This window comes from Sinocyclocheilus rhinocerous, unplaced genomic scaffold (genome assembly GCF_001515625.1).
Source record: "Sinocyclocheilus rhinocerous isolate Xijiao unplaced genomic scaffold, SAMN03320098_v1.1 scaffold1295, whole genome shotgun sequence".
Lineage (NCBI taxonomy): Eukaryota > Metazoa > Chordata > Actinopteri > Cypriniformes > Cyprinidae > Sinocyclocheilus > Sinocyclocheilus rhinocerous.
In genome coordinates, this window is record NW_015660499.1 from 2,399,160 (window position 1) to 2,414,786 (window position 15,627).

General features: G+C 35.6%; 1 protein-coding gene across 1 annotated transcript in view; it reads left to right on the forward strand.

Annotated features, from left to right (window-relative positions):
* Positions 1-15,627, forward strand: part of LOC107725093 (peripheral-type benzodiazepine receptor-associated protein 1-like) — a 117,346-nt gene that overhangs the window by 4,366 nt on the left and 97,353 nt on the right. The gene's annotated exons all lie outside the window — the stretch shown is intronic.

The window sequence follows — 15,627 nt, forward strand, 5'->3', positions numbered from 1 at the left end:
TAGTAAAAACATGTTATTAAATGTGGTATTTTCACATGCTCTCAGATGGAGCAGCATTTACTTCACAGAGCCGTAGTTAACTGAGAGGAAACGCAAACAGCTTTCATTATCGCAAACTAGGGGTGGAACGGTTCAACTTACTCACGGTTCGGTTTGTATTACGGTTTTAGAGTCACATTTCGGTACGGTTCGGTATGTGCTATGTTTAGGGAAAAACTATACTGTCAAATAAAAATGAAGAAAATAAGAATAATCTATCTAACTACAAGCACATATTAAGAAAGTGCTGTCACTTTAAGACACTGTACATTCAGCCGGCTATGTCTGCTATAGGATACTTACCAAGACGGGCATTTTGACATGAGCTCGCGTCCTCTGGCTCTTAAATGTTTTAACTGGCAAGGCTTAATAAATGAGTTTAGCTTAAACACAGATATCAACGTGTGCTGTTCAGATCTCACCTATGCGCGCTCGCTATCAGCACCCGGGTGATGATGGAATAAATGACTGCTCATATTCCAGCATACGGCATTCGCATTGAACAAGAGTGAATGGTTTGTCCACGTTTTTTTTTTTTTTCATCGCTGTTGTTGTAATGTATTGGGAAGCCAGAATGCACATCCATCAACAGAAACATACATTAGCCGAACCCTGTTTGTTTTACGTGTTATTTATAGCAAACCATATTACAGATGCGTTGTCAGATTTAAGTTGAACCGCGGTCCTAGCGCGTGCCGAACCGTGTGTGGAGAACCGTACGGTTAGATTTTTTTCCGCGAACCGTTCCACCCCTATTGCGAAAGATTTCGTCGATTTCATAATCCTACGATTATATCGTCTGCGATTATGAACGCGATTTTGCGTAGCTTGTCAGAGAACTACGGCTCTGTGTAGTAAATGCTGCTCCACCTGAAAGCAGGTGATGGAGATTTACTACTAATCACAGAACCGGCTTTACTGACAAAATGTGCATGACAATCGCGATTAATCACGTTCGATTAATCGTGCAGCCCTAATGCATAGTGTTCAGAAATGGGCCATAATTTGTTGCACAACGCAAAGATGGTTTCTTTTTCACCTGCTGTCATAACGCAGATCAATTAATTTAGGTCAGGGATTGAAAAGACAGTATTTGCGTGTGTTTGCATACTTGTGTAGATTTTTCTGGGTTCACTTGCTTAGTTCCAGGATAAACATGGGTTTTGTTCAATTAACCAAGCTTGAAATTTATCCAGCTAAGTTGGATAATCCAATTATTGCAATTCCTGAAAACTAAATATGCTCGTTATTGTTTTGGTTTGGTTTTATACACACACACACACACACACTTTATTCTTTAATTTGGATCCAAAAGACAAGCAAAGAAAACAGAATCCAAATACCCTGGGAAGTCATTTTGCAAGATGACAGGTATACATGGCCCACATACATTCACAAGTCCTTATATTTATAACATTTAACACTCAATGATAGACAAAACATCTTTGTTTCCATATTTGCATATATATATATATATATATATACACACACACACACACACACACACATACACATACATTTTCTCTCTACCATTTAAAAGTTTGAGGTTGGTAAGTTCAAATAAGCCTCTCCTGCTCACCAAGGCTCCATTTATTTGACCTAATATAGAGTAAAATCAGTAATATTGTAAAATATTATTAAAAAATGTAAGTAACCATTGTCGGTTTGAATATATTTTAGAATATAATTTATTTCTGTGATCAAAGCTGAATTTTCAGCATCATTACTGGAGTCTTCAGTGTCACATGATCTTCAGAAAACATTCTAATATGCTGATTTGCTGCTCAAGAAACATTTCTGATTATTATCAATGTTGAAGACAGTTGTTGCTTCATACTTTTTTGTAAAAAGCATTATATATGTATATATATATTTTTTAATTCTTTGAATAGAAAGTAAAAAAAACAGCATTTTTTTGAAAAATAAATCTACAAATCTCACTTTTAATCAATTTAATGCATCTTTTCTGAATATTTTTTTTAAAATATTACTGACTCCAAATGTTTGAATGCTAGTGTATTTTGTATTTTTGAACCACAAATTGTTTGTGTGCAAGTGAGTTAGTTTATCAGAGCTTGTATGGTTGTGTCCTTCCACAGATTTTTATCAGCTTGCACGTCCTGCAAACAAAATAAGCCTTAATTGATGCAGTTTGGATCTTGCTTGCAGAATCTGGAATTAGATTCAGCGTATAAAGGCACCTCTTAAAAAGAATCACTTGGCACATTTTGGCAGAGCTGCTGAGTCTTTCACTTTCTTTAGATGTGATCGATTGTGACATTGAACGTAATCAGTCAGGAAGTGTTCCCTAAACAGTCACGTCAACTTTACTGCATTTCTGCCAACATGCTACTTTTTAGTTACCAGATTCTTTAACATTCCCCTTGGTCTTTAAAGAAATAGTTCACCCAAAAATGAAAATTAGCTGAAAATGTCCTCACCCTCAGGCCATCCAAGATGTAGGTGAGTTTGCTTCTTCATCAGATTTGGAGAAATGTAGCATTGCATCCTTTGCTCAGCAATGGATCCTCTGCAGTGAATGGGTGCCGTCAGAATGAGAGTCCAAACAGCTGATAAAAACATCACAATAATCCACAAGTAATCCACACCACTCCAGTCCATCAGTTAACATCTTGAGAAGCCAAAAGCTGTGTGTTTGTAAAAAACAAATCCATCTTTAGGATATTTTTAACGTCAAACCATTGCGTCCATTATCTGTAATATTGCTTTCTCCATTGATTTTAGTAGAGGAAGAAAAATTAATTTTTGTGACACAGATATTGTTTTCATTAGTAGTTTCTTTGCTAAGGCATGCATCACTATTGCTTTTGCTCATGCACATTGTTTTAAAGTTCACACTGAATTTTAGAGTCTTCAGAATATGTAAAAAAAACAAAAACTAGTTTTATTGTCTAATGCAAACCATGAGGAGAGAGTGAGTGAATGTGGTCCGCTGGTGCAATGAATAATTCAGAAGTACAGAGAATAACCGTCTACTGCCACTGTGAAACCGCAGACTAAACTGTGTTGTTCAGTCCTCAGAAGTGATGTTTTTTGTGCCCTGTGCTTGGAGAGAAACGGATAGTGGCTAAAAGTTGAACCTTTGTACATTGGCGTAGTGTTTATGCACTGAACAGTTTTGCAATGGCTCTTATGATGTTTAAACTCTAGATTATGGGAACTTGGTTCATTGAAAGCTTAAATTCTTTCTGCATCTAATTCTCAGTTGGCTTGATTACCTTACTCACAGGCTTTACTAACAGTGATTTAGCTCAATTTATTTGTTTTCATCTTATATAATGATGATTATGTGCACATTTCAGGTCTAGAGATTTGATATCTGATTGCAAATGCACAGTCATACGAATCAGAAAGACATCTGTTAACCTGACAGTCCTTGAGACAATAGCTCTAATAAACAAAAGTGTAATTATTGTGTAAAAATATACAGTTTGTGGGCAATTTCAGTGTTTTAGTATCATTTGATTAATATTTTGAATTAATTTTAGTTTCTATTTTCAATTAAAGTTTTACTAATTTAGTCAATTTTATTAGTTTTATGTAATATTTCTAATTAGCTTTCATTTATTTTTATTTCAGTTTTATTTATTTACTTTTAATTTATTTTATTTACTTATTTAATTTCACTTAGTTGACAAGTCAACGTTTTTAATTTTCAGTTTGAATGTTTTTAAAGCTTTTTAGTTCGAATGTTTTTGCTTTAAATATTTGTTAAAAATGAAGTTGTGGTAATTTAGAGAAATATTGAGGTGGGATCATAAATAAAGTTGAGAACCCTTACTTATGGAAGATTGTTTCCATAGGATAAAAGATAATAAAAAACGTAATTGCGACTTTCTCACAATTCAGACATTTTTCAGAGTTTATATCTCACATTTCTGTCTTTTTTTTCTGAATTGTAAGTCATAAACTCAGATTTGCGAGATATAAACTCAGAATTGTGGGATATAAACTCAGAAATGCAAGATAAAATGTCAGAATTGTGAGATATAAAGCCAGATATGTGACATATAAAGTCAGAATTGTGAGATATAACTTTGCAATACTGGGATTAAAATACAGATTTTGCAAGAAGTGAAATACAGATTTCTGAGCCAAGTGGATTTTTGAATGCAGCTTCCAAAAGACAAAAAATAGCAGAATAATATATTTTTTTATATTTGATACAATCACACCAGCGTGATTAAATCGTCCTCGCGGCACATCATCAGCTGCTAAATTCAAATCTGCGTTCGCTGGCTGGCCCTGAGCCAGAGACAGACGCATTTGTACAGCACTGCATTATAACCAATCATAGACGATTCTGTTGAGCCCACCCACCCGCACTCGTGCCCCCTCAAAAATCATGAGTGCATGACGCCCCTGCTGGGAAAAAAGTAAAAAAAAGTTGTGAGAAGTAGCAATTACAATTTTCTATTTTTTATCACATGGCGGAAAAGTGCTTCCATACCTACTGTAGTGCATCAGTTTATGAATTATTGTTGGTAAGAGTTTGGCCTGTAAAGCTTTCGGTGTTAAATAAATATCTGATGTCCTCTGAAGGATGCTGGTTCCTGAGCTTTGTAGGAAGTGCAAATCCATGTTAACCATGTTGTCCACTGACCTTTCTGACCTGGAAGCAAACTGCAGTGGCTCCAGTGAGGTGAAACAATAATGACTTAGGCTAGATATCTGCATGAAAACTGAGGTCAGAAAAGCTTTGTGTTATCGCTCTGAGGTCTTGCTTGAGAGCTTTTGTTTTTAAGCTTTATGACAAGGCTTTGCACAGATCTGACCACTAATTTCTGTTTTTAATATGTGGGCGACTTCATTTTAGTGCTTCAGTGTTTCTTGCAGTAAACATAATCAGCTACTAATGAATTCATTAGGATAATGTGTATATTCATGTCTGTGTGTGTGGGAGTGAGCGATCGACTGAACGACTGTTTAAATGAGTTGGAAGTTTATAGTCATTTAATTTGAAACCATTAATGGCATGTCTGTCAGAGAAACTGAAGGACGCAGCCACACAAGTGAATCACATTACAGGAGACAGTTGATGGTTAATTAGATCATTTTTGGTCACTAATGTCTCTAATTGTATACTGCCTACTATTTAGAGAAATAGCATGTGAAGTAGCATGCAATAAGCAATGATAAACATTTGAAACAGTAGTATGCTTCATGTTTGTCACTTGTCCTCACAACATTGCATGTTTAATTCAGCATTTAATTTAGGAATTTTATCCATTTTGTGGGAAAACAGCAATCAAATTATTGTCATAAGGTCTAATATCACATCTGGTTCATGAAAATGAAAGGTCAGGTTTAGCGAATGCAGTAGCTCATTTGAATATTTAATATTTTCATAAAATATGCATGCATATATTTAATTGTGCATGCTGTAATATTTTCAATATGCAATTGTGCATAAGTATGCATACTGTATTCCGCTTCTATTAAAAGTAGTGGTGTGATATTACACATAAGCTATGTATTTTGGTGCTACGAATCTCAGTGTGAATGACCAGATCAAAACAAATAACAATTCATATGTGATTTGTGTCAGTTTAGCATTGTGTTCTTGCATTTAGCATCTTGTGTATGTACACATATTTGTTTTGAAACCGCAGCGTGATTAAAATCTTATGACACAAACAGATTATGTTATAATCTGATCTGTTTAAGAAAGACTTTAAATAGCTTTGAATATACTATGGTATTTTAGGTATGTAGTGCAGCTGTTGGGATATAAGAAGCCATTGACATGTGGTGTGTGTGTGTGTGTGTTTATTATAAGAAATATACACTACTGTTCAAATGTTTGGTAAGATTTTTTAAATATTTTGGAAAGAAGTCTTTTCTGCTCACTAAGGCTGCAATACTTTGATTAAAATACAGTGAAAACAGTAAAATTGTGAAAAATTATTACAGTTTGAAATAACTGTTTTCCATTTGAATATATTGTAAAATGTCATTTATTCCTGCGATTCAAAGCTGAATTTTCAGCATCATGACTCCAGTCTTCAATGTCACATGATCCTTCAGAAATCATTCTAATATGCTGATTTGCTGCTCGAGAAACAATTATGATTATTATCAATGTTGAAAACAGTGTCAATGTCAAAAAATCATATTTTTGTGGAAACGATGATTCATTTTATTTTTCAAGATTCTTTGAAAGTTCAAAAGAGCAGCATTTATTTGAAATAGAAATCTTTTGTAACATTATAAATGTCTTCACTGTCACTTTTGATCAATTTCATGCATCCTTGATGAATAAAAGTATTAATTTATGTAGTTTGTGTTAGATTCAGATATGTTTTTCCTTTGTCCTTCACAGATCTCTTTGACACAAAATACATTTGATAAAATATTCATGAATAGATTACTTTTAAATATTTTTAAATATTGTTATCAATACTTTTGGTCAGTATCGCCCACCCCTACTTCCAACCACATGCATTTTGGTTGTCAATGAAATGTCGTGACAGAGATTATTGTTTTGAGGTAGTGTGTTGCTTATGTTTTATTCTGAGCTAATAGAGTCGCTGGGGTCTGTTTTTGGCATAACTGGGTCACCCCCTCCATTCCCTCCCAAAAACTGGTGCGAGGTTACACAGAGCAGATCTGAATTATTGATATTAGCTTGAGATCAACTCAAACAGCAGTGTGACAGCGGCAGACGCACGTTCACAACATGACAAAGACCCGATAGAGCATTCATGTGTCTCGAGCTTTTTCATGCTGGAGAAAATAAAGCCACTGTGTGTCTGGAAGACCTGCTTCTGAACTTCATGTCTCTTTTGTGAGTTTGTGTTGTGTAGTTTTTGATTTCATGAATTGGTTTCATGGAATCATCACTGGCTCATGAGATCTTACTCTGTTTTTGCCTCATTCTTTCTCATCTTTTTCTCCCCAGTGTAACATTGGGTCTTTGAAGTAAAGTTTTAAGGATCAAGAAAAAATTGTGTATGAACACACACACACACACACACACACACACACTGAGCTAAACATGAATAAAAACCTTATAGACATAAAAAATAAAAGCCAATAAAAATGTCAAAAACATACAAAAAAATTACTAAAACTTTTACTTAAATTAAAATGAAAACAGAAAATCTAAAAATAAAAACCAATCCAAAATATATTAATAAAAACTATAGTAGTATCTCAATTAGGGGTGTGCGATATTGACAAAAAATTATATCTCGATATTTTATGGGATTTTATCGATAATGATAATTAGACGATATTTTGCTGAGTGTGTTATTGTGCTGGTACCTTAAGGACTGCCGAAGACAGCTGACTCCTAATGTTTTTAATATTCTTCATATTCTGTGTGGTGGTCAGTTCATATAGTCTAGAGTTCACGTAATGTATGCGTGCGCTCTGTAGGGATGTTTTGAATGGTTTTTGCAAAATATTCGATAATGTCAAATCGCACATCGTTAAAACAACAATTACGATATTATCGCAGACGATATATATCGCACACCCCTAATCTCAATTATACTAAAGTAACACTGGTGTAATCTCGTTTTTATTATTTATTTTATTTCATTTTATTTTTCATTTTATTTATTTTAAATTGTTATATACTTTTACATTTTTATTTTATTTTACTCATATTTAATATTTTGCTTCAAATGCAATACAGTATTTTCATTTTTCCTTTCTCTCCTCTCTTCTCTTCTCACCACATCACATTCATTGGTCTCTCCAAGAGTTAAATTTGTTCATTATTTTGTTGTATGTATGTCCATACCACCAAAAAGTTGTCAAATTTATTTGTAAAAGGCTTTTCACAATACACATTTTTTTCAAAGCAGATTTACAGAAGATAATGGTGTCAATGTTTATAAAATCCCAATACCTTCATGCCTTATAGTCACATTTATCAGATTAGAGCTGGGGGATAATATACATTATGTGAAGGCACAGGCAATCAAGCAGTTGAGATTTGCTATATAGTATACTGCCTTAAGTGAGTGCACTGTAATTATGTGGGAAAAGTTGGATGTATTATATGTCCATATATCTTTATCTCTCTGTATGGTACACGAGTCAGCTTATTTAGACTATTTGGCAAACATTCACTGCTGATCTCATTTTCCTCCCCGCTTAAGCCAAGACACTGATGATAAATTTCATTTATATATTGGAAAGAAAAGCAAAACCTCTGCTGCCTGTGCTTTTGCTCTTGGTTTTGCATTGAAGATCTAAATTAGGACGAGTCCATCCTTCATGCTGTTCTGCGCCTGAACGTCCAATTAGGAAAACTGTTTCAAAAACTTAAAAGAAATTGCGATCAGTTGGGACGTCTAATGAATTCCCTCAATATTTTTTCATTGCATGAGATGTACCTCCCGAGCAGTAAAATCCATCTGAATATAAACCCGTAGTAATTGATGAGGCAGCCATGAGCGCCGCAACCACCCCATGAAATTGTGTCTCTTTGAGTGAAGACCTGACGTCTAATGAGATGTTAATGGAGCGCGTGTTTTACCTCATAGACACACGCACAGGGGGTTTTCATCGGCCTGAGTTGGGTTCTCCTCCCTGCGAGGGTTACACTCTATCTCTGTGTGTGTTTGCTCAGTGGAGAGGCAATTAGCGCAGCGTTTTTCCTTATGAGAGCGAGCCAGTTGAACTCCACAGAGGTGGATAGCATTGCAGGATAATTAGATTTAAAACCGCTGGGGTTTTCACTGCGCTTTATCTGCTTCTGTATGTATTTGTCTGTCTGTCATCAAATTACACGACTTCCGTAATTATAATTATAGTTTTTATTAATATTTTGAATCGGTTCTTATTTTTTAGATTTTCTGTTTTCATTTTAGTTAAATATAATTTAATTAAATATAAGTTTTACTATTTTGTTTTGTGTCACTTCTAGTTGTTTTTGTTTTTTTATACATGGCTATATAGCTTTTATTTCCGTTTTAGTTAAACTAAATTAAAATAAATGTTGTCTTGGCAACCAGTTGAAGTGAGAAAAATGTTTTATGTTTGGTCTGTATGAAGAATTTTTGGGTATAATATGTCACAGTTTACTTCATTTTGCTATCCTCACTGACATAAATGAACTATAGTGTCCTGCACCCACTATTAAAAACAATATCAAAAATTATATCTGGTGTCTGAATAATTTTTGGTTTGACTATTATTTCAGTTAATATTTATTTTATTTCAACTTAAATGTGTTTTAATGGTTTTAATTTTAGTTTTAGTTAACTATAATAAAACTGAATGGTGCACCTATATTGGTGCATGTATTATTCGCAATTATTATTATTTGCTATTGCTATTATAGTTTTTATTAAATCCCATTAGTTGTCATTGGTTAATGTATTACCTAACATTAACTAACAATAAGCAGTACATTTGTTACAGTATTTATTCATCTTTGATGATAACATTAGTTTATAAAAAATAAAAAAAAACTGTTTATTGTTCAGGTCCATTGACTAATATTAACAACTTTGGATTTTAATAATGTATAAGTAATTGTTGAAATTACCATTAACTAAGATTACTAAATGCATCGCTCGCTCGCTCAGCCACAAGGTCTCCTCCTCTTCATCTTAATGTTGTTATCTTACCAAACACACATTTAGGCAGAGCACCGAGAGCCAGCGTGACCGCTGAAGCATCACTGAAAACCAGGATCGCTACTTCATGAACTGGCACATCCGAGCTGAGGAGATGATAAGGATGAGAGGACGGAGCAATGAGCCGAGTGCAAATCCAGTCCGTGGTGAGAGAGGAAATTAAGAGACCTGTTAGAAAATAAGACGTCACCTCCTGCGTTGGCTTCAAACTGGTCTTTATACAAACCGGTTGTCTCTTTTTCTCAGTCTTTGAGTCTTTTGTATCAACAGCAGGAGGAGGTCGAGCAATATATGGATGACGGCAACACGCTGGGACTAAACATCATCAGAGCTTCGTCTCTCAATCTAGGATTTAATTTTGTACTGGAAATGCATTTTTTTACAAAACATTGACATTTCTGCGTTTTATATAATGGGGGAGTTATTTTGAGAGCGATGTACTTGAGCTTGGTAATGTCTCTTTAAGAATTTGCTACAGCTGTGCTGCTTTTTTGCATTTTCACTTGCATTAATGAATTGTTTTGGGTCATTGATAAGCGTGTTATTACTGTGCATTTACAAGCTGGATCAGAAGCGCTTTTGACTGTAGATGACGCGGAAGATTAAAAAAAGTGTTGTTTTTCCTCCATGTCTTTAGTTGCGAACATACCCTTCTCAAGACATCCTTGAAACCTGTCTTTGCACTCATAAACAGAGTAATGCACGACTTATGTACTAGGCCAGATCCCCCCGAACCACCTCAGCACGGTTCACCCACGCTGGAGATGAGTAGCGGTGAACCCGAGTCTCCGGCTGGACCCGGGCATCCCGACAGAGCGAAGCCAGAGGAGCGAGCGTTAGCGTCAGATGCATTGAGCGGGATGAACCTGGGATCCTCTACCACGACTAATGGAAACGGCTGCATGACGGTGCCGCCAGCCGTTCTGTGCAAACGGCATCATTCTCTCTACGAAGGGCTTAACGGATGTGAGGCGGGAGGCTTCGGAAAGGTGCGTTTTGCTGGTCGAAAATATGGTTTCTGTGTGCAGATTTTTAGGGCCTCTTATAGTCTTTCTATTGTACAACCAGTTGGATCCATTTGATATTATATCTATTCATTTTTAAACCATTCAGTAATTTTAACCCTTGATTAATGTAGTATTGCATTACCTTGTTCCATATTTCACTCTGTTAATACTTTTATCCTTTATTAGCAATTAATCTTATGTATTTAGGTTTGAGATTTCACATTGTGCATCTGTAAACCCTGAGCTGACGTTCTTGACATTGCATATGTATGATGTTAATAAGTAATTGTGCAAGTATAATGTGCATTGATTATGCAATATGTGTTTATGTGGAAATGTCACAATTCAGATCTGAAATTGTGTCTGTGTGAGTCCTTTTAATGGTTTGCATGCATTTTTAACCAAAAGCTGAAACTAAATCCACTGTGTGAAAGTTTCTGTACTGAGCTCATGAATATTTAATGAGGAAAGCATCTATGCAGTAAATGATTGGTTGACTGTTCTGGAACTCTCTGTAGTGCGGCATTGTTTCACACTTTTTCAAGGGTTAAAAGCAGTGCGAACCCACTTTTAACATGTAAAATGTGGCTTGACCCAGGGTTAAATCTTTCCATTATTCAGGGTTAACCCATGTGTGAAAATCCCTGTAGTATTTCACCCGATTGTTCCTGTATTCATTTGCTGTTCAGTGTCAGAGTTCAAGGTCTAGTCGAATCAGAACACATCCAGAAATCAATTGTGTGAATCCCAAACACATGCAGAATAGTAAGTGTTTACTGAACTGTCGGTTTGATGCATGCATCTTATCTGCAATGTGTTTGACAGCAGCTAAATTCAGACGCAGTGAGTGACCTCAACCCATATTCACCGCTGCTGCTCAATGTGGGACAGCGCAGGATTCACTTAATGCGGCCTCATTGAAAATCAATAGCAGAGCTGCAGATTGTCTTGTTCCTGTTACTGACCTCAGTGATCATTCTGAAGGTGTGAAGGCGTGGCTTAAGTAACCTTGACCTGCACACGTGTGCTCTTTTCTCACATAGGGCAGCAACTAGTTAATGTAGTAGTGCTTAACTGGACTCTTTTAATAGAATGAAAGTAGGTATTATATTGTTTTTCCAGTAATGAGCCACAAGTAGCAGCATAGCACGACAAAACATTGCATCACTGACTTTTTTGTCACATGGTATTTTGCACTGTATTCAGCGAGCTGAATAATTAAATGATTAATCTTATTGCATTTGTTCATTAGGATGATTCATGCACCAATTCAGTTAAAAAATGATTCACACTGGGTTTTTATTAGTAAAATATTTAAATGCTAGTGTCTCAAATATATATGGTAGCACTTAAAGCCTTTATAATGAATTAAATTGTTAATGCATTATATCTTTTAATAAATAATTGTAACCAAAGTTAAAATGCATAGTAATATTTGAAGGTGTTTTAATACTTTTTCATTTCCAAAAGTGTAACACTGAATAGATTAGTATTATAAATTGAATACAATTATTCATGAGCTCATAAAATGCATTATAAGGTGCATTACAAGGCATAAGTAATGCATTGAAACTACTTCTATAATGCAATATATATATATATAAAGGCTTTATCTAAAGTGTTACCTATTTATCACATATTTTTAAGATATTTCCCCCATATTGCTACTTTCTAAAGATTAACTTGACTGTTGTTTAACTACTTTAAATTGAGTAGCCTGGGAGGCTACAGTTTTTTTTTTGTTTAAAAATATATGTATGCACAGACAGGGTTATTGTTATTCAGCTTAAGTCATACCGATTGTTGTGAACATGCTCACAGTCTCTGCATTGGTGTCTTTTGTGTTTGCATCGCAGTTGGTCAAGTGTGCATTGAATATTTAAACATCTCTTTAGGTTCAGAATAATGTCTCTAAGCTGTACGTGTGGATGCATGACTGTGCAGGTCAGTGCATGAGGTTTCTGCTCCAAAACTTTGAAGAGTCTGACTGTTTCATGTCCAGCAATGCACCTCAAGATTCATTGAGGTCAAGATTTATTTGCATTTTTATGCAAATTTATTGCAAGATGCAAGATTTATTAGCTCTTTGCATCTTTTTGCAGTTAAAGGAATAGTTCGTCCAGAAATGAAAATTTGCTGAAAATGTCCTCACCCTCAGGTCATCCAAGATGTAGATGAGTTTGTTTCTTCACCAGATTTGGAGAAATGTAGCATCACATCACTTGCTCACCAATGGATCCACTGCAATGAATGGTGGATTTGATTTGACTTGTTTCTTACAAACATGCAGCTTTTGGCTTCACAAGATGTTAACTGATGGACTGGAGTGGTGTGGATTACTTTGGATTATTGTGATGTTTTTATCAGCTGTTTGGACTCTCATTCTGACGGCACCCATTCACTGCAGAGGATCCACTGTGATGGAAGTGATGGAATGCTACATTTCTCCAAATCTGATGAAGAAACAATGTCATCTAAATCTCAGCTGGCCTGAGGGTGAGGATTTTTTCAGCAAATTTTCATTTTTGGCTAAACTATTCCTTCAAAACCAGTCACTGGTTAAGTGAAAAATCAGTGCACTAACACAACCAGACACTTTCTCTGTTCTTTGTTAGCGAATAGAGCTTGGTTGTGCTGTGTTTTTTGTTCAAGTTCTCAAAAGTCTGGAAGCTTAGTGTTTTCCTGTGCGTTGAAAAATTAGTAAATGTTTCCAATTAAAGAAATAGTTCACCAATTTTTTTCTCATTTACTCACCCTCACGTCTTTTCAAATACAAACCATACAGTAAATAAAAATCATAAAAGTAGTCCAAGTCATATGCATTACTTTTATCACCCTTTTTGTGCCATTTGAAGTTTGACAGATGTGATCGATTTGCAATGTCATTCATCATGTTTTTTGTGTTCTGACAGCATGACAGTGAGTAAATGAATTTTGGTTGAACTATTCCTTTAAAGGGCTACGAATTCTAAAGGCTGGAGCTCCAGGGCCAGAAATTGAAACGAGGGTTGAGAGGAAGATTGGGTCCCTGAGAGGGAGGAGGGTGAGCTCTGTTAGAGGTGCTCCCATGGGAAGCTGGGATGGATGGATGGATGAATATAAAGATGGATTTTGGCTCATGCATGATTGAATTGGTGGCAGGGATGTGGTGTAGTGCCCTTATATCGTCCTGACCGATTCGTGACAAGCTCTCCAGCCCTGCGTGGGGGCAGACACAGTTCAGACACTGTCTGGTATTTAAAAGGCCTTTCAGAGGACGTCCAAATTTTCATCTAGTCTCAGTCCAGTTTGGATCTACACCAGCTATTTGATGCTGTGTTCTTTGTTATTCTCTTGTGTACGTACTAATTTGGTGGCGTTTTCTCTGTAGGAGTTTCCTTCAAATGTTAGTTCACTTCTTACCGAACACCACTAGTTTCTTGATGGTTATTGTTTGCTCCTCCGATACAGACCTCAGTGAGGTGAATTTGTGGGTTTTTTTGTGTTCATTTGCAGTGAGTTGAATAGATAATTCTGTCTTCATTTACTCATCCCTGCTGATTTTTAGATGTTTAGCAGTTTGTGATTAGCATGTACATGTTGCTTTGTTGCAGTGTCATTTCAAGCTCCAAAAAAGACCAACAGTCCGATTAAAATGTCTTCTAAAGCAACATAATGTTAGGTTTGTCTGTGAGCCACTGAAGTTTATGTGCATGTTCTGACTGTATGCAAATAAATAAGTTCAGACATTTTTATCCTATATTAATTTCTCCTGGATAATTTGCATGTTCATGATTTAAGTCTTCATGTTGCATTTTTCTGCACATTCATAACAGACATCAGAACCAATGTGTCTATTGTCCTTCTGTTGTGTTTTTGAATACATGTTTTCAACCTGGTCTCATAAAAATACGTACCTCTGTGCACTTTTTGTGCAGCACCGTATTTACGTACCTTACTGCACGTTTCGTCGCAGTTTCAAGAGAAATGGCGCTAAAACACTGGTTCAATTCGTGAACCCTGGCACGTTTTTATTACGTTGAAATAGGTACGTATTGCTGTGTTTTTATTACGTTGCTTCAGGTACGGTGTCAGAGTTTTACTGCCTCTAGTGTTCATTTATTTTGGAAACTGCAGTGATATGTACTTATTGGTATGTATTTCGCGTCTCGCTAAAAAGTGCGCCTAGGTACATTTATGCCACGAGACCAGGTAGCATGTTTTAAAGGCATCAGATTTCAACAAAAAAGAAATGTTTTCAGCAAAAGCATGCATTTGGCCCTGTTCTTTGCACAACACTGTTGCATGACATTAGAAGACCATGAGTATAGTCAACAGCTGCATGAGAAACTTTTATGGTGGTTTTACATCTTTTCTGTCATTTTTGGAGCTCGACCACCTGGCTACTATCTGCTTTGTCATGCATTCTGCTTAACATATAGGCACAGAAATGTTAAATGTATAAACAAATTGAAGAAAACATTGTGTTTTAGAACAGGCTGCATTTAATCTGCACTGAAATTCCGAGCAGATTCACTTGGGAAAAAAAACTATCCTAATTATGATTCAATCAAAGGTTGATTCATTGTGGGCATTGACTCGTTGACTATTATATTATTCGTTTCAGTATTTAATCTCCGTAGGAATGAAGATTCAGTTCTGTTTCATGCTCAAATCACTTTTTGTTGAACAGGCGGATCAATACTGATATTGTAGGACTGAACTTGAAATACGCACTGATTTGAATCCTTTCTGAATTCACATAGTTTTTGCCAGGAACTGCAAGAACTGATAGAAATGCATATATTTTGAATGCAATGCAAGTCGCTTTGCTAAATGCATGACTGTAAATCACAAAAAAAAAAACATCATTGATGCAGGTCATGTTAGCAGATTTAATTGTGGCTCTTGAATGCTTCTGACAATATGAACAAGTTCATCTATTGTAGTGAAATGGAGTTTGCTGGTTATTTAAAAGCTTGTTT